Here is a 25,863-nt window from a genome sequence, read left to right as displayed (position 1 = left end):
CGAGCACAAGAGATTGATTCAAGGATTCAGTGAACTTTCCATTTGAATGAAGTAAAGCGTGGAACGGCGTGGGATTATCATAACCCTTGGAGGTGTTATTGTATCTCCATATCCAAGTCAAGACTTCGGCAGGTGCAGAGCAGCTCTTCCCCTCTGCAAGTTATTGCATTAAGTCCTTCAAATTTAGTAGCGCAGTCATGAGCCCCCCATTCACTCTGTGGAGTAGAAGAATTGCTTTGCATTTTAAAAAGGTCAAACTCTCAGATCTCTGCCAGGAGGAACTGACGGAAGAAATAATGTCTGTGCAGAAATATGCGGCCGCACACTGCCAGTCCTCTAAAATACTCACTGTACATTGGACTGATTACGAGCACGTTCATGCACATCCTCTAACAGCTAGGAAAATTACAAAACCAAATCGTAAAAGAAAACAGTGAGAATTTTACATGTACTTTAACAGCAGCATCAGTTTACAGAATATTTTGAATAAATGCCTTATTTAAATACTTAAACGAGCAATGTATGTAAATAAAACAAAAAAAACAATTAAAGATACTTTTTCATGATACTTGTTGACTTTCAGATTCAAAGCTATAATATAAACAGGTTTGTCTATCTTTACCTCCTTACCCATCCTCCATCCATATGCTTCCATGGATGTGCCTTGTTGGCTTGTGTCAGTATTTGGAGTGTTTGGGTTCATGCCCAGTAGTTACATTGTGCTGGGAACAACATGACCACAGTAAAGGATGCTCCGAGAACAGAGCCAACAGCCCTGAGGTCCAGGACCACACACATGCAACTAAACACTAAAAAACTCACAGCTAAACTAAAAATCTCAAAACAGTTGAGACAAATAACATAATTATGTCTTAAAACTTTTATTATTTTTTTTGCAAAAGAATGTAAAAGATCACTCCTGTAAAAAAAAAAAAAAAACAGAATAATGCTTTATTATAAAGTACATTCTCCTAATCCCTGACATTGGTTTTACAAAATTTCTGTGTTTACAGGATAAAGAAATACTGTGAGCTACGGTTGGTTAAAAACCCTATTAAGAAGACTGTTAAATATCTGATACTAGAGAAATACGTATATAAAGTCTTTGTTGATGTTTCTTTAAAATATTCCTATGTGACACTTTTTAAGATTTTCAGCTTTTTGTCTTTAGATAACGTCATGCATTAAATCAGTCGAATGAATGAGTGTAAACCTGTAAAAATGTGAACCCTGAGACATTGCACCATAAATTTCTAAAGATGTGCAAAAAAGAACCAGGCAGATTCATTGATTCATTTCCTTTTATTTTTTCAACACAAGATGAAATAGTCAGAAAAAAAAACATGATAAACACAAAGTGCTTGAAAAAGGAGTGGGTAGAAAATCTTATTAATTCTAATTTATTCTTTTTTTTCAAATCAAATGGTCTTTTTATCATAATTTTGCCATTTTAAGGCAAGAATTAAAAACTTTTATCGATAACTAGGACATAGTTTCTACAGAGCTGCAGTAGTTCATCAGATATTTGCCTCTGAGTTGTTTCGTGGAGTTAGCCCTCCCTCATTTCCCATCATCACATTGTTTAAACTCTTCCCCACTAGTTTATAGCCCCTTACAACCCCATCCTAACATTACAGGTGCAACAAAAATGGGAAGCAATATTGAAGCAAGTCGGCTGCACAGTTTTGAGCCAGATGCCAGCTTAGGCAAGGAAAACAAATACAGTATTTGTCTGCAAGTGGATGCATCAGAATGGAGTGGACCAGAAAGCTTGTGGCCTGCAGACTGTGCCACCTATGTCACAGTTCCAAGAGATCTTTTTGTCTACTTCTGATTCACAAGGAGAGACTCAGAAATGCAAATAATACATATATATATATATATATATATATATATATATATATATATATATATATATATATATATATATATATATATATATATATATATATATATCATGATCAGAAGACGCATTTCTAGAAAATTCCCAGTGTCCCATCTCCATCAAGAGCAAGAAGTGTCTCATCTGTGCGCGCGCGCGCACATGGCGCGTGTGTGTGAGGGAGAAGTGGGCAAAGGCTCCGCCTCACTCAAAGAGCTAGAGAAAAAAAAAGGAAAAGCAAACTGATACACACCTCTCAATTCTGGCAGGAGGAAAAGAATAGGAGTGTTTATGAAGCGTTTAAGTAAACAGCCGGATAACCAGGCACACCGATAGCCGAGGCTACTTGTCCCCGTAAAAACCGACACCAGCCACCGCTTCCCAGCGCCGGAGATTGTCCCGTTGCGTTCAGGATTAAGTTTGAATTTCATCCAAAGGTGGATCATTATCTAAATCCGAGATAACAAGCGAATTTGAAATGCGTAGCCTGCGATGCTATTTTTGGAGCCCCTAAAGCCGACGTTTGAACTCTCAGTAAACGTCCAGTTGAGGTAGGATTTCAGATTATTGCAAAAGGTGGTGAAAAATATGACCGTGTGTGCGCCTCCTCCACCGGGTATAGTTTGGAGAGCTATACTCGCATCGCTGTCCATGTGTCCCTGCGCCATCAGCGAGGAGGGACAGGGAGGGTGGGAGTGGACATTAGCCATGACTCTATTTTACAGTCATCCGAGAACAGCCTTTATTAAGTTTCTCACGACGTCAACTCCTTACATTTAATATTAATATACATTGTTTTACTTTCTTAAAAAAATGCTCAAAATGTTTACAATACAATTGACAAGTCAAAGACTTTATTATTATTAATAATAAAAAAGTTTATTAGTTTTTGACGTAAGCAGTTGCTAGCTTGTTTGAAAAACACTGATGACGTATCGTTTGATCAATTGAAACTAATGAATCACGGCTTAATTAGTTGCCCAATTAGATGCCTAAAGATTAAATATATATTTTTATTTTATATTTAAAAAATATTAATGACGTTTAGTAGTTTTGACAGGCAGAGTGGACACTCAACAAAAAAAAACAGCTCTTCCACTCCCCCCCCCCCCCCCCCCTTTTTTTTTTTTTTTTTTTTGAAACCGCAGTTGGAAGCTTCAGTGGAAGAAAGCTTTAAGTGGAGGAGGAGGGGGCGGCTCCATTGTCTGGCCAGTCAAGGGGTGGGGAGAAAGGCTGTATGCAGATGTGCTGCTGGCAACGGACATCTGCTCTACCCCCGTGGGCATTGTCACAACAGGCAGGGGAACTTGTGTGGAGCTTGCTTACAGAGGAAAAAAAAAAAGGCTTTTGTTACTTCTGTGCAGGCCAGATCACAGTGCCTGCATTTCAGATGAAATACCTCCTTTGATTTTTGTGATGTTTTAGATTCATGTGTTGGTCTTTTTGACTTTTTTTTTCTTTTAAGTGCAACCTGCAACACTGTGCTTGCTTCCCCATCCCTCCCCAGCATTTACAATCTCTTCTTGGAGTTGAACTTCCTTTCCTGTCTTTGTGCCCAGTGTGTGTAGATCTCTCATGGCAAATGCATCACAGACAGCATTGCAACTCACATGGCAGCTCTGATCGTGGCTTTCCATGTATCACTAAGGAGAGAAATGGCATTTAAAAAAAAAAGCAAAATTAAAGCTTGAATATATCTGATGTGTGCACAGCTTGTGCCTTATGTAAGCTACCACAGTAGTCGTAAGTCTTGGTGCTGTGTTTGTGTTGAAAATCCGGCGTCTCATTTGCCTCAGCAGATATTCCCTGGTGGCTGGAGGAGTCAGTGTGTTGTGTTTATGAACATGATTTGTGCTTGTAAGGCGCAGCGTTGTACATGGCTGATCTGCCGCACTGAGTTTGCGTAGGAACGCATTAGTGAGCCTCTGCTGTATTTATACCGGGCTGGATGGCTGAGAGGCAACCTGGGGAACAAGCGCACCAAAGCAAGGAGAAATAATGGATTCTGAGAGCACAGGTGTCATCTGTCACTCCACCAACAATTTGCTTTGTGGGTTTTTTTTTAATTATGGACAGAAGCTGTTTATTTCTGCTTAATTTGTTTTTGTCTTTTTAGCCGTAGACACAAAAATGAAGAACATGTTGATTTCTCATTGGTTGCCTTTTATGTCGCAATAACAAATGTTCATCTTGGTTTCAGTGCCCAATACTCTTTTTGACTTGGACAGGATTTCCATCATTTTCTACTTTGTTAAAGTTTCCTTTGCTACAATGTTATTGTCATGTGACTGAAAAAAGTTCAGCATGGAGGAGGAGGAGGTTTCCTACAATCACAAGGGAAGAATTTTTGAAGATTTCTCAAGGATTTCGTTCCTCAGCTAATCAGCTCTCGTCTCTGTTTTGTGTTTGTTTGTTTTGCGTATTGTTTACATATAAGAAAGTCAATGGAAGCACTCCTAAATTTCTGTTGGCACTGATTTCAAAGGCTGAAATGAAGAATTGTGCCTCGCCTTGCAAACAGAGGTGTGCGTGCTTCACAGGCGTCGCTGTGATCTTTGAGCATCTGTTAATACTTTTATCTCAAAGAGCAGACATTGAACAAATCTACTCTGTGTTTAGTTTAATTGGTGGTCTCTGCAGATTGTCTGCACCTGTTCCTGGCTTGCCGTAGCATGCTCTGTTGTGTCTCTGATGCTTCAGAGCGTCTTTGTTCGTGGTTGTCAAGGATAGTTTTAAGAGAGTGGATTTGTAGTGCAGAAGACAGAAGCAGCAGGTGTCTGATTCTCCTCACTGATAAGACTTGTTTGCCCAGAGTACTTAAAAGAGGCAGGCTGCCCCGTGTGTGTGTGTGTGTGTGTGTGTGTGTGTGTGTGTGTGCGCGTGTGCCAGCTTTCGTTCTTGTCTGTGGCGGCTGATGTGCCATATATACAGTGTGAGACACAAATCCATATTTGTTCTTGATGCAGCCAGGTCATGTTTTCCTGCTCTCGCTGATCTTTTTTGCCCCCCCCCCCCCCCCCCCTTGACTTTTAATTCCCCCACAATGGTGCAGTACAAGCTTCTTTTAACAGTTTTGGGTTATGTTTTTCGGTGTTTAGACACTTTGTTTGCCATAAAAAAATATAGAATCGATTGCTGGGATAAATCTACTTTAAGCAACTATACAACATGTACAACAAGCTTCCTGATCAACAAAACCCTGCCCCAACTTTAGTCCAGTTTAAAAACCCACTCCAATTAAATGCTTTTTTTTTGGGAGGGGGGGGCATTTTTGGTACTTTTCTGATGACGGAAAAAGCTCAGAGTTGCATTTCTGAGTTTTCTTTATTTCAAACATTTTGAATCAGGAACAGATGAAAAAAAAATTGGATTTAACAAAAGCTTTTTTGTGACCTATGTTTGTATAAGCAAGCTCTCTCAGCAATGGGGAGGGGAAAGGGGGGTGGGGTTGCTCCAAAGCGAATTTCTAATTAAGAAGTGCCACTCTGCAGAAACTATGTCCCAGAAAACGACATTTCTTTTTTTTTTTTTTTTCCAAAAATAGCATAATTATATTTAAAACCACTGGGAACACTTTTAAAATAGATCAAAAGATGATCAGATTAAGTTTTTAAGTCCAAACCTAAAACCGCCTGCTATCCATCATAGCTGTTACATTTTTTCTTTGGGTGTTTTTTAAAAAAAAATCATTTTATTTTATCGAAATATTTTGATGCTGCCAAATCTTTTCCGCTTTTCTGTGCAAAAATAGGTGTCATTCAAATACAGCTGCCTAGCTGTATATGATAGATTCATTTTACATTTCTTTTTGCCTGAAACTCTCAAACACAAATAGAAATATTTGTATCATCCCACTGGTTGTGGCAAATAAAATCTAAAGCAGCTGCAATGCTGCTTGTATAACATGTTAATTTGTATGGATTCCCTGAAACTCTAGGATTTTTATTGAAACTTCCAGTCTGTGTAAAAATAGTAAAGGAAGCTTTATATTCCCTGTCAATACAAAGACATTTTATAATGTAGATAATAGTTTCATCTATCACATTCTAGTTTGTAGAAAAGCGATTAAAGTTAATTAACAAATAACATCTGTAGGTGCATAAATAATCATTTATCTAAAACATGAATTAGTTATAGCACTAGGTTTAATAAATCAATTTGATTTGATTGCATAAAAGCTATTTTATTATTTACAGAGAAACAATTAAAAAAAGCAAGTAAGCTGTTTTCCTAAAAAAATCCTTGCATAAAAATGGCTTTTTGTTCATTTTTGCCTCAGAATTCCTCATATTTATGTCAACAAAACAAAAGAAAAAAGGATTTTTGGATGGAATTTAAAAATAAAAACCCCTATTTCAACTTTATTTGTGTTAATTTGTAAATCAAATACGAAATGTGAACCTGGAAGTGACTTCAGTTTTTGTCATTGATGCTCAATTGATACATCTGCAATACTTCTTCTGCTTTGAAGTAAAGTTTCACTAGTTTACAACATTCCCAGAGTTCCACATGTTCGTCATGATTTATTAGATGTAGATTAGATATTAGTCCAGATTGTTCCGTTTCTTCAGAGAGATAAAAAAGGGGACATTAGATCTCCACACTGACATTCATACATGTCAGTGTCTTAACTATCTTTCAGTCTTAATGGCTTTGAGACCAGTATATATATATAAATAATAATTAAATGCATTAATACAAATTCAAAAGTCACACATTATAAATGGGTCCATCAAACTTTCCTCCCCCATAACAATGGAGTCATGATTATTTAGCCCTGGTTCATAATTATCTTTATCTGAGGTTATGTTGTTTGTTTACATGAGCTTTAATTCCTCCGTTTTCTTTTCATTTCTTGTACTAAAGAAAGTCGATTGAGGGCAGCTTGAATGATTTTTTTTTTTTTTTATATATTGTGGATTGGATTATATTGTGCTATATTGTATTTCTGTGCGTTTATGCTTTTGTTGATTTTAATTAAATCCTGTGAAGCGTTCAATCTTTATAAACCACTTTTAACAGACAAACAAACAAACAAAAAAAAGCTTTCCGCGCTGGTTAAGGGTGTTCTTTCAAAAGGTAAAAAGTAAAAAAAAAAAAAGGTTGAAAACTCCTGCTCCATCTCATACTTAGAACTCTAAACATGAACCTTTCCTACAGTTCAGGGGGAGTGAAAGGCGGGATCGGTACGCGTCTGAGGTTCTGCTGGGTTCTGCTCATAGAAGCTTGTTCTGGCTGCATGCTCTGCTGGCAGCGGCAGAGAAGCAGCTTTCTCCGAGAGTCGTTATGAATACAGCTCTGCTGCTGCCGCAGCCGTCGTCAGTGCTGACAGCTAATAATGCGAATGACTATGCTATGCAGAAAGCCAAAGAGAAGGAGACTAATGAAGAGAGACAGGAAGCGAAAGATAGAGGAAGACAGGAACAGATGGAGATGAAAGTACAAGTGGGAAGGTATCTGCTTTCTCTGCCCGAGCTGGGGAAGTTTTCAGAGGATGATTTACACACATGCAGAGGCTCAAACATGGACATTTTTTTGCTTCCTCTTTTTGTTGCTTTGCTGTTCCTCCCTTTTAGAAGGGAGGTGACCAGAAAAGGAGGAAGGGTTCCTTTGTGCCTCGCCAGAGCCCCCTATTCCTTTCCAGCTGACATAGACTTGTGTCAGGAAGATCCATCTTGCTGATGTTAGGCAAGCTGCGAACTGAAAGAAACGCCTAAAATGCTGAAGTGGACCCTGGCCAGGGGAGCGATGGCTGTATTTGTTTGCTATTCTGCTGAGCACCGCTTCACAGAGAAAACTTTTCTCCTTAAATTCGCTGACAGAGAGGAAGAGGGAGAGGAAAAAAGAGATGGAGTTGGGGATTTGGGAGTTACTGTGAGATTTGGCCATTGTGGTTCTGTGACATTGACATTTGGACATGGCTAAGGTTGGGTGGGAGATGGGGGGTAAAAGCTTACTTTTCTCTTTTTGCACACAAACCGTTTTGCCACTATACCCGTAATTCTCAGACAGTAGTCAGTGAACCTTCCAACCACATGAATATACATGATAAGTGGCTTTTTTTCCCTCTGCCCTCAAAGCTGTGGGGTTTTTTTGGATCCAGAGACGTTTCATGTTATATTTGATTGGCCCTGGCATTTGAAAAGGTCCTTAAATTTAAAAAAAAAAAAAAAAAAGAGGAGGAAGAAGAAGAAGAAAGTTGTTTATGACAACCAGAGAAGTCTCCTTGCAGCAGAGTAAAAATGTCATTTGAAAGCAGAACAGCTCCTGCATATTTAAATGCTAATGGCCCCGTGAATGTGCTTGCTAATAGGATGTTTCAATCTGGAGAATTGTAGTGTGTACACTTTCAGTATTCATGCACACTGTCTGAGTGCTGCCTCTAATAGCGATGAAAGATGCATCTGCTCTTTTATTAACTGATAATGTGAAGTCTCTTTGTAGAGTTTTCTTTTTCAGAGTAGTTTTCTTTGTAGCAAGATAGATATAATCCCAGCACATGAACTCAAAAAAGTGCTTCAACTTAAAGTTTTTTTTTGTTTTTTTTTAAATTCAGATATTATTTTAATTTAATTTTTTTTATCAATAGTTGTGGTAAAGTTTAACATATTGTTTTACAAGTTTAAAGGTCTGAAAAGTGTCCCTTGCCCCTAGGGTTCTGCTCAGGCAGCCCTGTAGAAAGGCACTGGAGATCTTTGTTTGGCCGCCTCTGGTCTTCGTGAACTTTGGCTATGTCCGAATTTCCTCTCTTCTCCCTGAAAAAAACCTATATAGTGCGGGACTATGTAGTGCCTGGATTTTAAAAGCACTTTTTGTAAACAGCTAATTTGACGTCACGAATTTCACAAAGTAAAAACCGATTAAAGACGACCATTTTTCGAAGACTATGAATCCACTGGGTTCTTAAGCTTAGAATTTCCATGGTTTGTAAAAACAATTATAAGAATACAATTTTTTGACAAAATTGATCTATCCCAATGCAATTGGTCTATATATACCTAATGAGCATCAATGCATACTGGTTTTTCACTCAGACTTCTAGGGCACCCGATTTGAGAATTGTAGATTCGGGCAGCAATACAAAATGGCGAGCATGTTACATAGTATTTTGGGGTCTCGTTCACGAGTAAGGGAAGACCGGAGCGTGAGATTGACAGCCGGATCGGAGCAGCGTTTGTAGTTATGCGGTCGCTGTGTCGGTCCGTTGTGGTGAGAGAGAGAGAGAGAGAGAGTTGAGCCAGAAAGCAAAGCTCTCAATTTACCGGTCGATCTCCGTTCCAGTACTCACCTATGGTCATGAGCTCTGGGTCATGACGGAAAGAACGAGGTCCAGAATACAAGCGGCTGAAATGAGCTTCCTCCGTAGGGTGGGTGGGCGATCCCTTAGAGATAGGGTGAGGGGCTCGGTCACCCGCAGAGAGTAGAACCGCTTCTCCTCCCCATCAAGAGGAGCCAGTTGAGGCGGCTCAGGCATCTAGTCCGGATCCCTCCTGGACGTTCCGGGCATGTCCCACTGGGCAGAGGCCCCTAGGGAAGACCCAGGACACTCTGGCGAGACAATGTCTGTCAGCTGGCCTGGGAACACCTCAGGGTCCCCCCAGAGGAGCTGGAGGAAGTGGTTGGGGCGAGGGAAGTCTGGGCATCTTTGCTTAGACTGCTGGCCCTGCGACCCGGTCCCGGACAAGCGGAGGAAGATGGAGATGGTGCCATATAGTGCACTATGTAGTGAGAGCTGAAAGGATTCGGAGACATCCTTTGACAAAAATTTGCTGTTTTTTCCAATTTAGTGTCAGAGTTCTGAAAAATGCAATGGAGGAAGAAATGGGCAGCATTGTAAACATAATCTTTTTTTATTTTATTACTGTTAAATGGAGAGAATTTTAATATATTTGTATGCATATTTGGCAGTTAATTGGTCGTTTTGAAATTATTATTTAGTTGTAGAGATGTGGAGGGCAATTACAGTTTATTCAAGGGTTTTGGTTCACTATCTAATTTTGTCATCATTGATACACTAATTATCTTAAATTACTAGAGGATTATAAAGGTGGTGAAATGCAAATGAAAAAAAGAAAAAAGTTTTGCCGTGAATCCAGGTCAATATCAATATAAAAAAGGTCAAATCTAAATTACAACAGAGATGTTGTGTGTCTTTGTTATCCTCAATACAAACACTTATAATAGAAAATTTGCTCACTCTAAGTTCTAAAAAACAAACTTTTCCGTTTTCTGCTCACTCCAACTTGCATAAGAATGTGTGTGCACGGCAGAATTTTTTATTTTAGTGTTCAGATTTTTATGCATTTTATCTCATGACAGCAAAGAGTAAAATAGAATCTATTTCATTCATTCATTCATCTTCTTAACCGTTTTATTCCCTTTCGGGGTCACGGGGTTGCCGGAGCCTATCCGGCCACTTGGGCGTAGGCAAGGGATGCCCTGGACTGGTCGCCAGTCTGTCGCAGGGTGGAATATCCTCAATCACACATCCATTCACTCTCACACTCACACCTATGGACAATTTAGAGTTGCCAATCAACCTATGAAGCATGTTTTTGGACGGTGGGAGGAAGCCGGAGATCCCGGAGAAACCCCACGCATGCACGGGGAGAACATGCAAACTCCATACAGAAAGGCCCCCCCATTGATGTTGTGTTTTACATGTCCCCCAGCCGGGACTTGAACCGGAGGCCTTCTTGCTTTGAGGCAAGAGCGCTAACCACTGCGCCACCGTGCAGCCCAGAATCTATTTCATATAGTTTTTTGTTTATTTTTTGATTAACAAAATGCCAAAAGGTTGTAGCTTTTCTGTCAAAACCCACAGTAAATTCAGTCATTAAACAGAACAAGTTAAAGTATTTATATTTAAAATGTGTAAATATGATACAACTTAATGTTTTATATTAGACATTAAAAAATAACTTTCAAACGTTATAAAGCAAATAAAAAGTTTGTGGAAAAATCAAAGAAGACCATGACACGTTCAGGTTTGCATCCTTTATGGATGCAAACCTTTAGTTTTAATCTCATAGTACTTAACGACACATTAGGCCAACTATGTTCCCGGTGCCCTCTGGGGAAAAAGTCTGCTAGCATGACCTGAGTAATGCTGAGACGGCCTGAGATTGCACCTTGTACAGAAACACATGTTTTTGGTTTGCAGAACCCTGTTCTTTTATTTCTCAGTCATTTTATCATGTGTACTTCTGTGCACACATTTTTCAAGTTATTGGCGCATTTTTATGAGGCCAAAACCACGTCAACAAAAATCATCAAAATGGTTGGATTTCTTTTTATATCAGTTGGGGTCACTCTATTTGGGTTTTGTACTGTTGGATATGTATGTTTCCTATTAACATCACAGAATAGGTTATTAATGGGACATTGGAGATCTTTTTATCTGAATTTTTATCTTTTAACTGAATTATCTGAGCTACACTGAGCTAATGCGGGTAGGTTTTAGCCTCTGTACTCAAAAGGACAAGCCAATCTTGTTTTGTTATTGTAAATGACTGTAGGTTTAACCCCCAACCTCCCCCCAGATCAGCTGAAAATTGCTCTCATACCGGTCTTCCATGCATCCAATAACCTCTTTGCTTGCATAAACATTGGCGGAAGTCCAACATGGGAAATCTGGCAGATGCCCATGAAAACATTTGACTCGTAAACCACAGGTTTAAGTGAGTGGCTGCACTTCATTTTTATTTCAAAAGCACGGGACATCAGCTTAATTGCTAGAGCTGTTATTCATTAGCAGTGCACAAGCACACATACTTATGCAGTGTCACACTAGCACATTTACCTACTTGTTGCTGTTTAGCGAACTGTAGTGAGACGGCTGAGAACTCCTCATGATGTGTTGTGGGGAACATTAAGGAAGTGGTGTTTGAGTGGTTTTGTATTTGTTGAAGTCAAAGCTAATCAACTTGTTCCAAGTAATGCTTAGTAATATGTAAATTTAAAGCCCATACTGTTTGGTTTTTTTGTTTGTTTCTTAGAAGATCTTCATCCACACTAGGTTGTTCATTTACCACCCTGATCTAACCCAAAACCAGCGCTGCGTGTCAGGCTGATAACTCTGCTGGAGACAAAATGTGCTGCCAAGTGCTCTAATAATAGTTTGCTTCCTGAGGGACTACAGAATGCTGACTTAACCTGTGCCATTAAGAACGAAAAAAGTTAGCAATGCACACAGTTCCTGCTCCAAGATATTCTCATTATTTCCCCTTTGTATTTAAAAGTCGATTACATTAAAGGTGTTGGATAAATCCAGAAAGTATAAATCTTTTTTTTTTTTTCCAAATCAGGACTCAAACGGGAGCAGCTATAGCTTTAAATAGAATTCTGATTAGGTCAGTCAGAAAACTCAGTCAACCATAAATCAAGCTATTACCATTTATTCACATCAATAATCTATAGCATTTTTGATGTATTTATGATCAAAAATTGAAGGAAAAAAAAGCACAAGTGTGGCAGAGAATAAATGAGGGTGTAGTCACATTACACACTGGTTAGAACTGAGTAATTGTTGCTTAATTCAGAGAAAATAATGAGGTAGTCACAACTGCTATTATTCAACATGTGAGCAAATAAAAGAGATAAAAGGCTGGATGTTGATCAAATAAGTGCACTAAGGCTTGTTCTTGTAAATCAAATACGTCAGGTACAGTTGTGTACAATCTCAAGATGTAAAAATTTAAATGTAAAAAGAATTTGGCCATATATATTTGGCCCTATAACATCAGAGATGTCACTGGTAACATCTAAATGACCCACAATCTTTGATATGCTGTACCTCTTCAATGAATCGGCTGATTCTTACGTGGAGAAAAGTGGCTTTATATATTGGCTTTGCACTGTTATCAATACATTAATAACGTAAAGTGTTGCATATTGGTGCAAAGCTTTTCTTCGCGGCTTAATCATCTGATTTATATGTTGATTGCATAAGCACTTCACTACTGAAAAGGGCTGTTCTTAAAATAAGGTAGTAGTTTTTAATTTTGTGGTTAATTTCTTTTATTACTCTAATGTTGAACCATATTCCATTGATGTGAGTGGAATTTGCCTTGCTTGTTTCAAAAGCCCGTGGCAGTTTTAGTTGTTTTTGTCTTCAGACAAGCTTCCATACACGGGTCAAAAGGATCTCCCATGCTGCTAAATTGTTCTATGTGAGATTAGAAAAATTTGTAATTTAGTGTTTTTGGAAGCATCTTTTTCACTATTATTTATAAGCTCCATATGCATAATTAAGATATTAGTAGTTGATGGAATAACTCTATTAGGCACATTTTTGCTTGCAGGCTAAACAAAATCATTACTTTTGTGTCGTTTTTAGAGGACATCGGGCTTTACTGATATCATTAATCATTCCGCATTTTCATTCATTTTTTAATGAAAAAGCATTCCTATTCATGCCAGAAAGATACACAAAATAAAAGTGTTTCACAGCACACAAGCAACTGAAGAGATCCTTTAAATCGATGTTTATACTCCTTCAGATCTTCACAGCCTTAAGGGTATCTTGAACTGTTAAAATATTTCACATAACTCAAAGACTACCTTTTTTCCCCCTTGCATTTCACCAGATTGCTTCTATTTTTTTCCCTGGTCTAAGCTTTTTCTTTTTTATTTCTAGACTTTCTTTTTGCTCCTTAATATCACCGATGCTTCTAAATCCTCTGTGTCCTTGTCCTTTTTCCCTTTCTTTTCTACCAGCTCATGGGGGGACATGAGGTGAGTTCTGTCTCTTCATAGCTTTCTTCTGTTTGGCCTAAATTAATTACCAGTTGCCCTCCTTGAACTGTTCAGGTTGCTAGTCTATACAAACATGGATACATACGCACCAACGGGCAATGGCAGTCAGATACCTGTACAAAAGAAAGAAAGGCATCCATGTGCATGCATGATATAATTACAAACATGCTATTGATTGCACAAGGATGCTAAAGATAATCTGAGACCTCTCAGCAGACTTGAAATTGATAGAAAAAAAAACCTGCTGTCACTGAAAGGAGTCCCATTCAATCTACACGGACGCAGAATGTTCCAGTCAAAGCTGTGAGGATTAAGCCTTGTAAAGTCACTATCCTCTGTGTGGCTCCTCATCTAGAAAACCTTTTCTTGTGATCAAAGTGCCCCCCCCCCCCCCCCCCCCCCGAGGTAGGACGCAGCCAGAAAAACACCTAAGTCCCCCCCCGGTTCCCAGCCGACACGTCTGTGCTTCTCTGTGTCTGTCCCTATTCCTGTGTATGTGTTTTTGTGTGGGCAGCCGTGTTCTCACAATCCAGCTGAGACTGACAGATGGAATCATTTCACACACAGACAGAAAGCCAGGATACAGGAAACCAGGGTGCGTTTAATGGTCCTGGTGCTGCACTAGTTGGTATTAATCTAGGTCAGCGGTGTTCAAATCATGGGGAGTTTGCCTCTGAGGCAAGTTTGGCCTTTCTTTAACCCCATTTGCTCCATATTTACTGTAACTTACAGTCTCGCGAGCCTGGTGCCTTACACACACTTTATTGTCCCGTAAGAAGAAGACTTTTTTTTTCTTTTTTTTGTCCAAGTGGTTTGAGTTGACCATGTCTACACTGCTCTGCTTTGAAATTTCAGTACAACCAGTCTTCTTCAATACAGTTGATAGTCAAATTAATTTAGCCGGGCAATTGATGTTGTGATTTGAAAGGAAAGTAAGAGCCTGGAAAAGCCTCAGAAGATGTTTTCATAGGGGTGATTTATTTTTCCGGGACTTGTGAATAACAAAGTTTGCTGCCCCTTTCTACTTTGCTGTAGAGTCTGTGTGCATTCTTACTGTACTGAACCAAACCAAACTTCACTTGGAAGTGAACTGAGATCCTCAAATTTTGGAATTTACTTGTTTGGCTCAGGTGAGCTTTCACATTTGTGCATGAAAGAGATTTTCTGAAGAAAAAAAAAACAAATTGGTGTGGAGCAAATAGATCATGTGTTAGAGTTCTTTTTGCACTTTTTATGCCGGTGTAAACTGTACGCTTACTTTTTATTAATATACTGCTTCCTTTTGGGTGCAAAAGGTCCATGGAAGATCCTCCAAGTAACCAGCAAATGTCTTACATCAAAAATGCAACAGGCGCATAGTCAATGTCTGTATCACTGATCTTAGCTTGTTTGGCACAAAAATAAAATCCTCATTTGATTTCTGCTTTTCAAACAAAAAGGTTTTAAACTGATCATTTGTAAGTCTCCGTGCGTTTGCAGAGGTAAGAACATTTTGCAAGTTAATAAAAATATTCTGCAGTCAGTGATGTGATTACACGTTTCCAGTAAAGCACCCACATTATAGAAGAGGGTGGCAGAGGGAAACTGGCTACGCCGCTTTAGATAACAGGAAGCATAGATGCAGTGTGAAATGAGCAACTCCCGAGGGAGTTTACTGCCAAGGTGGGGTTAGTGTGAATGCAAAAAAAGCAGAGAAGTAAACCGAGGTGCGCATTAGCACGCCTGTTTACCTTACGCTTTGTGTGAAAATGTATTCAGTCTCACAGAGATTTGTCTTCAGGAGAAAAATGTTTGAATAGAAATGATTTAACATGATCAGTGCATTCCTAACTTTCGTATAAGCCCCATATTAAATGCTGAAAACTATGTATTAAACAATGTTTTGTTCCATCCATGTCTAATCTGTTTGTTGTGGCGCATCAAAACCTCCAACTTATATCCACAAAAGATGAATAAATGATAGCTAATTTATAGATATTCAGAATACTTGTTCAACAGTGAGGATTTCATTTCTGTCAGGCACTTTTTTGCCCTTGGAACAGTAACACAAACAGTCATTGTGATGAAAATCCATTCATTATGGACTCATCTGTACAGTTCATTTTCCCTGTAATTGCCTTTTTTCCATTGTTGCATATGCATCAGGTGCTCAGTAGGTAATTAGCAGCAACATTTAGATCTTCCCATTCACTAATTAAAATTGGCACTGACCAACCACAACACACAAAAATGCAGGAGTGTATTTAATTAAACTTCCCCTGTGGTGAAGAGACTGAAGCTTTGCAACAATGACCATAGAAATTATATGTTGCTGCTAATGTGTAGCAATATGCAAAATATTGCACTTGTGGTTGCATTGCATGTCATCCTAGTTTTTGCAGTCATTTTTTATATACTCTAATCAACATTTATGCCTGAAGTTTAAACTTTTGAATTGACCTTGGATGATTTGCAATGTGTTTTATTAACTATAATCCTTTAGTAGGAGTTTTAAAGTGATTTGTTTAAAAAAAAAGCAGAATACTACATTTCTAACATTACTGGCAGACCTAACTCTATAATAGTCAAAACATTGTATCTTAATTGCTTATCTTGTAATGATTTGATTTAGAAAAAAACAACAACAATAAAATGAAGAGGGTTATTTTATCATTTGACACTTGTTTAATTTGGTGTTTGCTCCCTGTCTAGGGCGCTACAGTGAATCCTCCAACTATATCTATCTATGATTCAAAATGACTGATTTTGCTTTAGTTTTTTGTTGGATACCTCTCCCTGACATTACCTGTTAGATTTACCCGGACACACAAGGGGGCACCAGATAGTGCCCTCTTGATTGTGTTAAGTTAGCTACTTATTTTACTGGGATCTAACAAGTACGTACCTTGAACTTAGAGCACCTGTAAAGGTCGTCAGGTTTGTTTGGCCAATTTTTTACACAGAAAAGCAAAGATCAAGCCCATGTGGCCTGTCACATGGTGACACTGTATGTCCTTTTACGCATATATAAAAACAACATTAAAAAATGTTCTACTCTCCTGGTTAAGGGTTCATGAGGATCTGAAAAAGTCTGTGACACGTCTGAACCTTTTTCAACCCATTGACACTCCTCTTCTTTCTCTTTCGGCTTTTCCCATCAGGGGTCGCCACAGCGAATCATCCTTTTCCACCTCACTCTATCATGAACATCTTCTACCCTAACGTTAGCCAACTTCATGTCCTCTGTTAAGACATCCATATATCTCCTCTTTGGCCGTCCTCTTGCCCTCCGGCCAGGCAGCTCCATCTCCAACATCCTTCTACCAATATATCCACTATCCCTCCTCTGAACATGTCCAAACCATCTCAGTCTGGCTTCTCTGACTTTGTCGCTAACACAGGCAACATGAGCCGTCCCTCTGATGTACTCGTTCCTTATCCTGTCTAACCTGGTCACTCCTAAGGAGAACCTCAACATCTTCATCTCCGCTACCTCCATCTCAGCCTCTTGTCTCTGTCTCACTGCTACCGTCTCTAACCCATAGAGCAGAGCTGGTCTCACCACTGTCTTGTACACCTTTCCTTTGAGTCTTGTTGACACTCTTCTGTCACACAACACTCCTGACACTTTCCTCCAACCGCTCCAACCTGCCTGCACTCGCCTCTTCACCTCTTTTCCACACTCCCCATCACACTGGACTGTTGACCCCAAGTACTTAAACTCCTGCACCTTCTTCACCTCAGCCCCCTGTAACCTAACGCTTCTACCTTGATCCCTCTCGTTCAGACACATGTATTCTGTCTTACTACGACTGACCTTCATGCCTCTTCTTTCCAGAGCAAACCTCCACCTCTCTAGCTGTTCCTCCACCTGCTCTCTACTCTCACTGCAAATTACGATGTCATCCGCAAACATCATTGTCCAGGGAGATTCCTGTCTTACCTCGTCTGTCAGCCTGTCCATCAGCATAGCAAACAAAAAAGGACTCAAAGCTGATCCTTGGTGTAGTCCCACCTCCACCTTGAACTCCTCTGTCTGACCTACAGCACATCTCACCACCGTCATACTTCTCTCATACATGTCCTGAACTACTCTGACATACTTCTCTGCCACTCCAGACGACCTCATACAGTACCACAGCTCCTCCCTCGGCACCCTGTCATACGCCTTCTCTAAATCTACGAACACAGAATGCAGCTCCTTCTGACCTTCTCTGTACTTTTCCATCAACATTCTCAAAGCAAAAATGGCATCAGTGGTGCTCTTACGGGGCATGAAACCATACTGCTGCTCACAGATCTCCACCTTCTTCCTAAGCCTGGCTTCCACTACTCTTTCCCACAGCTTCATTGTGTGGCTCATCAACTTTATTCCTCTATAGTTGCTGCAGTTCTGCGTGTCACCCTTGTTCTTAAAGATCGGAACCAGAACGCTTCTCCTCCATTCCTCAGGCATCTTCTCACTCTCTAAAATCCTATTGAACAACCTTGTTAGAAATTCCACTGCTGTCTCTCCTAAGCACTTCCATACCTCCACAGGTAGGTCATCAGGACCAACGGCCTTTCCGCTCTTCATCCTTTTCAGAGCCTTCCTAACCTCATCCTTTCCAATCTCTGCTACTTCCTGCTCCACAACAACCACATCTTCCTCCCTTCTTTCCCTGTCATTTTCCTCGTTCATCAGCTCCTCAAAATACTCCTTCCATCTTTTCTGTACACTCTCTTGGGTTGTTAGCACCTTTCCATCTCTGTCCTTAATCACCCTTATCTGTTGCACGTCCTTCCCATCTCTGTCTCTCTGTCTGGCTAGCCTGTACAAGTCCTTCTCTCCTTCCTTTGTGTCTAACCTGTCATATAGCTCATCGTAAGCTTTCTGTTTGGCCTTTGCCACCTCTCTCTTCACTCTACGCTGCGCTTCCTTGTACTCCTGTCTACCTTCCTCAGTCCTTTCTACATCCCACTTCCTTTTAGCCAACCTCTTCCTCTGGACGCATTCCTGTACTTCCTCATTCCACCACCAAGTGTCTTTACCGTCTTTCCTCTTTCCAGATGACACACCTAGCACCTTCCTACCTGTTTCCCTGATAATCTCTGCTGTAGCTTCCCAGTCCTCTGGAAGCTCATCCTGACCACCCAGGACCTGTCTCAACTTCTGCCTAAATTCCTCACAAGTTTCTTCATTCTGTAGCTTCCACCACTTGGTCTTCTTTTCTGTTTTCCCTCTCTTCTTCTTCCTGACCTCCAGAGTCATCTTACACACCACCATGCGGTGCTGTCTGGCTACACTCTCTCCTACCACCACTTTGCAGTCATTAACCTCTCTCAAATGACCTCGTCTACATAGGATGTAGTCCACCTGAGTACTCCTACCTCCACTTCTGTATGTCACTCTATGTTCCTCTCTCTTCTGGAAGTAAGTGTTGACTACAGCCATTTCCATCCTCTTCACAAAGTCCACCACCATCTGTCCCTCCAGATTCCTTTCCTTCACACCAAACCTGCCCATCACCTCCTCATCACCTCTGTTGCCCTCACCAACATGCCCATTAAAGTCTGCTCCAATAACAACTCTCTCTCCTCTGGGAAAACTCTCTATGACCTCATCCAACTCACTCCAGAATCTCTCCTTCACTTCCAACTCACAGCCAACCTGTGGCGCATACCCACTGACTACATTCACCATCACCCCTTCAATTTCTAACTTTAGGCTCATCATCCTGTCTGAGACTCTTTTCACCTCTAGAACACTGTTTACAAACTCCCCCTTCAGAATCACTCCTACCCCGTTTCTCTTCTTATCAACACCATGATAGAACAGTTTGTATCCTCCTCCAATACTACGTGCCTTGCTGCCCTTCCACCTTGTCTCCTGCACACACAGTACATCTACCTTCCTTCTCTCCATCATGTCTGCCAGCTCTCTGCCTTTCCCTGTCATTGTGCCAACGTTAAGAGTCCCTATTCTCAAACCTATGTTCCTGCCTTTTCCCTTCTCTCTCTGGCCACGGACCCTTCTGCCTCCCCTCTTTCTTCGACCAACAGTAGTCAAATTTCCACCGACACCCTGTAGGTTAACAGCATCTGTGGCGGTCGTTGTTAACCCGGGCCTCGACCGATCCGGTATGTCTAAAGTGTTGTTGATGATTCGCATGGTTATTTTGGCAATTTTTACGCCGGATGCCCTTCCTGACGCAACCCTCTCTATTTATCCGGGCTTGGGACCGGCACAGAAGTAACTGGCTTGCAACCCCTGTGGCTAGATTTTTTCAACCCATTGACACTATATTAGGCAAAAAGATGTGATAATAGTGCAAAGCTGCAAGGACTCCTGTGTTGTAAATTTAGTGCTGGCAGAGAGGAAGTGAGACTGTGAGAATGAAATAGTGGGGGGTGGGGGTGAGTAATGTTAAACCACAGACAAATACATCCACACCATGAAGTCATGTTGATGCATTTTACACCAAAGTCTTACTGAGGTAACCTGCACACGTCTGAGATCAAGACTCAGAAAAGAAGTGATCAGTTCCAGCTCTCTGCTTACATGACAAACTTTTTTTCGTCATTCAATTTAATTAACCCGGCAAACCCTGAATAGCAACTTTGGATCTTTTAGTTTAGTTTTTCCCTATTTTTTTCTTTTTTTTTAAAGCGTGAGACAACTGTCTATCACCTCATGTTTCCTCATTTCCCCAAAAAAAAAAATGCAGATTTGTCTCTTTTTTTTTCCCTGTCATACCCTGCAGTGTTGATCAGCTGCTTTGATATTCGTTCCCATTACTTTTCTCATTTTCTTGTGCACACTTTGCTTACATATTGACAACATTTGTACATTCACATTCATCTCTGTGACTTGATGAAGCAAAGCCACGGCCACTATCGAATCACCTGTGCCATAAAACCGTTTTCTAGGACATAGGTTCTGCAGAGCAGCAGGAGTTTATTAGAAACTTGCGTCTGAGTTGCGGGCAGGAAGCCCTCCATTTCCATCACCCGTCTATTTACATGCTCTCCTATTGGCTTATACAGAAAAATGCCACAAGAACACATTAATAGCACAAGAAACACAATTTTGGGTCTTTAATGCTTTTCCGCTGTCCGCTTAGGAATTTGATTATAACATCAGTAAATATATGATCTGTTTTATTTTCAATTAGAATAATTTCATTATTACAAGAATTCATATTTCTCTATTTGAGCTTGTTTCTGTCCGTTGAATGCAACGACCCTGCCGAGGGTTGCAAGCTCCCCTTATAAGCTTAGCAAACATGACTTTGTGCGCAGTAATGTTCCCATTCTGTGTTTCCTGGGTGACCCTCACTGAAAAAGCATCATTACAAAAATTGTGTATTAGTCCAAGTCAGCAGTTAGCACGGCTGCAATCTCGTTTAATTTAAAGCTGAGGGGAGCAAAAGATGGAGAGAATGGAAGAGGAGGGGAGAAGGGAGTAAATGGCTCAGATAAAAGGCAGTGTAAAGGAGCAGCGGTTAATGAGAAGGACACTGTCTGCCAGAGGCTGACAGGACATGCAAAAGCATGTAGGAAGAGGAGATGGATGGACAGAATTAGGAGATTGCAAGGGGGGGGGGGGACATAATTGTCTGAGGTGTATTTAGACGGGGGTGGGAGAAGGAAGAGCTTTGACAAAGAGGAGGAAGGTGTAAATCTGCAGTCCAAACGACAGCTTTACGCGTCCCTCAGAACCCCAACTACTAGATTAATGAGAGAGAAGAGAAACCCTAACCACATCCCACCCCCTCACTTCTACCACTTCTGCTACCTTGCACCTATAGGGGTATAAATCATAGAGGTCTAACGAGGCACTTTAGATAACTGCTATAACGTCTAGTCAAAATGTTGACGGCGTTCTCACTGATAAGACGGAGAACTTGAGTCAAAGCGGATTACATAAAGAAATGTTGATCCAATTTAAACCTAGAGCTGAGTTTTGTGCATACATGGATGGTGAAAGCTTTTTCACGGTCAAACTGAGGTCAGGTTTCATGTGATAAGGCAGCAAAGTGTTAATTTCTGCACATTTTTGTGTTAATTCATACATTTCTTTTGATATTCATTCATTCATTCATTCAACTCCAGATGAAGCGCCTGCTGTGCGCTGACATTTCTCATCAATTCATTTATTTTCTACCGTTTTATCCCTTTCGGGGTCACAGGGGTGCTAGAGCCTATCCTGGCCACTTGTGGGCGAAGGCAGGTTACACCCTGGACTGTTCGCCAGTCTGTCGCAGGGTCACAATCACACACACATTCACTCTCACACTCACACCTAGGGATAATTTAGAGTTGCCAATCAACCTATGAAGCATGTTTTTGGACAGTGGGAGGAAGCCGGAGAAAACCCACGCATGTACGGGGAAAACATGCAAACTCCACACAGAACGGTCCCCCGTTGATGTTCTGGTTCAAGTCCCCCAGCTGGGACTTGAACCAGGGGCCTTCTTGCTGTGAGGCAAGAGCGCTAACCACTGCGCCACCGTGCAGTGGTTTCTTTTGATAGTTTGTTAAAAAAAATGTATATGTTTTTCTTGTTGTAAGGTGAGGAGGATATGATAAATTCAAAGCTGGAGTTCTTGACTCCCTATTCTGCCTTTTCACCTGCAACTCACCTGTTGGTAAAAAGGTTTTCCTTAGAGATGCCCTTCACCCGAAAGAAATAGAAAACCCATCTTTCCTCATTTCGCTTTCTCTTCCCTCCTGCTGTGTTTTCAGTGCTGCTCCTCAACAAGATCTCCCGGGCTGCCTTTTCTGTGTGCTTTTCTTCAGAAAAAGCAGCAGAAACCTACAGGACTTTTGAAAGGATCTGTTATTTGAAGAGAGAAAACAACTTTTTCAACCTCAGATATTTTCTCTCTTTGAGTGAGTGTGAGCAAATCGTCAGGTAGAGAGCGACTGGTTGGATTTGAAACCTCTTGGGGTGATGCAACAGCTGCAACAATGTAGTGTAACTCCAGACGAAGCGCCTGCTGTGCGTTGACATTTCTCATCAAACCTGATGATTTCTACCTAGCAGAGAGGCAAATATATCTAAAAGAGAAGAACACTAGGTTTTTTACTCCAAGCTTCCACGTTAATGCCTGAACTGAGTGTTAAAGTCGGCCGGCGCTCTGCATGTGATGGATGAGCGGCAGACTGTGCGAAAGAGCCTACACGACACACTGAGAGGTTAAATGGTATGTCTGTAGGTTATAGTGCTTAAGACAGACACCACATGTGCTAAAAATAGTTTCCTTTAAGGAAGAAAGTATGGAGGTTGCACTTATAAGCCAATGGCTCAGTGCTTCCCATGAGGACACTGCTACAAGAACATGACAGCAAAAAAAAAGGGTCGCACTGAAAATCCCTAAATCCCGTTTTTACACCTTTGTTCAAAATCCAGTTTTTTTACAAAAAAGATCTCTAACTTATGTTTACACCTTGGTCCAGGTGAATACTAGATTCTGATTGACTTTGGTTGGTATGGATTAAAAAGTGATAATAATGCACACCTAACAAAGTAGTTCCGGTCACATATTGCGCTGGCTTCTTTAAAGAAAGTTTTGCTTCATCTTTTGGACAAAAACAAGCGGTAAGAGGTGAACTTTCTTTCTGAACTGATGCTTTATTTAACCTATTGTGACGATCGGTCGATGTCGGTGCCACCTAAGCGAGGCGTTGTCAAGGTAACATGACAACTCGCCGCACCATGTAAACAAATAGTCCGCTTTTTATGAAAAAAGCGATCTAAACAGAAAAAATAACAAGAATAAAGTGCTAAAAACTGATTGAATGTTTATTTATTTTATTTTATTTTATTTTATTTCTTTTGTAAGTGACCATGGTGTAAGCGGGATAATGGCCTTTGCAGTGTGCATTATCAGCATTAAGGCACTTTGCGGTAGTGCTTCGCGTCGGATGGTTCTGGCGTCCACGGCGTGCGTTCATCTCTGATAATGCACACTTCGTCTGCCAATAACCCTTACATAAGACGCACCAAACTATGGGCGCATTAAGCCAGACAAAAAAGTCAGAGCCAAGTCAGTCAGACTTTTTAAACTTAACTTCAGAATTTGTTTGTAACTTGCTACACGTTAGCCACGCTAGAGGCGTTAGCAGCGTTTGCGTATTTTCGATACCATTAACTCCCAACAGACTGATACAGTTAAAACCACTGTTGATTAGGCTACGCTAACTCCCAACCTTGTTATTAACAAATGAAAATAAAAATAAACACAAAATCCGACTCTCCTACATGTTAGCGCAGTCACAATATTACCCAAACTTGTTTGGATTTCGTAAAAGATTCTTGACAGAGTGCCGTATACCTCTCAAAATTGCTTTGACATCAGTTTTACTAGAAAGCTTTTAAGTGCACCTCATAGTGCGGAAAGTACGCAAATCAATTATCAGGTGATTTAGTTTTTGTTTTGAAAATGAGGTGGAAACATTCAATACCTTGTCGTCTTGACTCTGACCTGCAGGTGAGCCAAATGTTCGCTCATGTATCACTGTTCTCCTCCTTTTCTTCCAGCTGGTATTTGGTTTGTCCCTGCTCCTCTAATAGTTAAGTTGCATAACAGCACTTAGTCCAGGAACAATTGAGAACAGACTGCCGTAAGAGCTTCAGGATAGCTGTACTTCCTCTTTAGCACTCCTCTGACAAAAAGAAAGCCCAGCTCATAGTTGTTGACTTTTCAACTCCTTCAGTGGAGATGGGTTTTCTTTGGAAATGCAGTACCGGTAGCTCTTAAGAGTCAGATGTTTGGATTTAGCTTATGGGAAAAAAATCAGGTCCACGACGATCCACACAGGCCATGTTTCCCAGCATGTATGGTTGGGGTTTGGGTGCGTATTTTGAGCTAAAATATGGTAACTTCAGTTCTCAGTGACAGTAACAATTAGGGGTGAGAATATTTAGGCACCTCACAGTTTGATTTGATTACAATTCAGGAGGGAATGTTTTGATTATGAAACAATTAACAATGGATTCTGAGTCTATGTATTTTTTTTGTAAATGTTTCTTTTTACCACAAGACACTAGAGCAATATTACTTACTTTCTCAAAAGTACATTTAAATAAAGACAAATTAACTATACTTGTTCAACAAGCGCATAAACATGGTGATATTAAAAATGTTTCATTTGTTAAGCAAAGATCTTTCACAGCGTCAACAATAGACAAGTTTTCAATGAATTTTTCTTTTTTTTTTCATTCATCAACAACCTTAAATAACATAATAATGTTACTTTCTATCTATAGATCAGCTTTAACAGAATGCTCTTTAGCCCAAGTCAAACAAAATAAATGGTGCTAAGCTACTGAACATAGTATTTTAATACACTGCGGAATTGTGTGAAAGGATTTTGCATGTTTGTTGTGTTCCCTAAATAAAATAAATAATACAAACCAAGTCCAGATGACATCCCCTAAACCAACTACAATGGAACCAACCTGGATGAATGAGAGTCTTCATAGACATGTTCCCTAAATACTTAATTTTGGTACGACAGAACTTACACACGGCATGACTTTTTCCCAAAGCCCTCTTGATTGTTGACACTGAAAAAGCCAAAATGCTTCCAAACATTAGCTTTAGGCGAAAGGCAGTGAGGTCTTCTCGGACTACTTGCAGTAAATGTGCAGCGTTTCCTTTGGGTTCTGATGCCTGTCAGGTGGGTTTTGCATGGAGTCGGCTGCGTGTCTGCTGACGAGATCAGATGAGAGTGAGGAGCTTGGATGCCAGACCAAAGCCTTGAACTCTTTGTCGGTTCCGGCTTTGTTCCCGACGCTCGTTGTATCCGCCTTCTATAGGAGAGTTCAAACAGAAAGATCCTAAGCGTTTGAGTCAAACTAATGTGAAATGTTCCACTTTTTTGGTTAATTATTGTGTAAAAATGCAATTTGTAGTTTAGATTAGTGGTAGTTTTTGTTTTATCTGAGAAGAAAGTAAAGTTTATATAAGGACATTGAAGGATCAACGACTAGATCCGCTTGTGACTTCAGAGTTTTGTGCTTTTACTGCACAGAGCCAAAGATGCGGGAGCTTGTCTCCTCCAGTCTATTCAAAGGCAAGGTGGTGTGACCCTCTGCTTGTTGAGGGGCTGTTTTCTGCTTTTCCTTTTGCTCAATTACTTCTCCTCTGACTCCCACATGTGGGTCTCCAGCACTTTGGCATGAAGACGTCCCTTTGTGGAGGAGGGAAGCCAAGGCTGAGCTTGACTGGTGCCAAACACTGACCTGCGTTTGAGTT

The 25,863-nt window shown here is 40.4% G+C and overlaps 1 protein-coding gene across 3 annotated transcripts in view; it reads left to right on the top strand.

Moving 5' to 3' along the window:
* Positions 1-2,084: 2,084 nt before the first annotated feature.
* The window catches only part of LOC101168811 (C-terminal-binding protein 2), a 65,886-nt gene continuing 42,107 nt past the window's right edge, over positions 2,085-25,863 (top strand). The window contains exon 1 of one of the 3 annotated variants that reach the window (XM_011484383.3): positions 2,085-2,433. The gene's annotated coding sequence lies outside the window, so the exon portion shown is untranslated. The remainder of the gene's footprint in view (positions 2,434-25,863) is intronic. The other 2 variants (XM_011484384.3, XM_011484385.3) reach the window with 2 other exon arrangements.

This window comes from Oryzias latipes, chromosome 15, assembly GCF_002234675.1.
Source record: "Oryzias latipes chromosome 15, ASM223467v1".
Classification (NCBI taxonomy): domain Eukaryota; kingdom Metazoa; phylum Chordata; class Actinopteri; order Beloniformes; family Adrianichthyidae; genus Oryzias; species Oryzias latipes.
This window is presented reverse-complemented; position numbering and strand designations above follow the sequence as displayed.